The sequence below is a fragment of the Ceratina calcarata genome, unplaced genomic scaffold (assembly GCF_001652005.2).
Source record: "Ceratina calcarata isolate Rehan_Ccalc_2016 unplaced genomic scaffold, ASM165200v1 scaffold127.2, whole genome shotgun sequence".
In the NCBI taxonomy this organism is placed as follows: Eukaryota; Metazoa; Arthropoda; class Insecta; order Hymenoptera; family Apidae; genus Ceratina; species Ceratina calcarata.
In genome coordinates this window covers 714,304-714,716 of record NW_017133727.1, presented here as the reverse complement: position 1 = coordinate 714,716, position 413 = coordinate 714,304, and positions in this window count along the sequence as shown.

Below are 413 nucleotides of genomic sequence, written 5' to 3'. Positions count from 1 at the left end.
TTATTCACACTCACAGGGTAGTAATAGTTACTACGCTTATTAAAAAAATAATGTACAATTAGACATTGTGTCATTAACATCTTTATATGACATTATAGTAAAAAGGCATTTACAATGGAGCACTTTCTGCGGTCAATTTCTCTAAATAGAAATATCGAATAAAAGAATCTACTTCACCTTGTATCAAAATTAGACTGATAATGAGCACTCGCATCTTCGAACTCAAGTGAATAGAAATCTATTATCCGAACATGTGAACTTATATCGTCTAAAAATTTGTGTGCAATTTGTACTGTCGATCTGTGTTTGAAAGCATACAATTTCTTTTTAACAATTACGCGTTAGTTTCTGTTGTAAAATAAATGATTATTTATTGCAAATCTGGAAAGATTTTACCTAATGCACAATATATA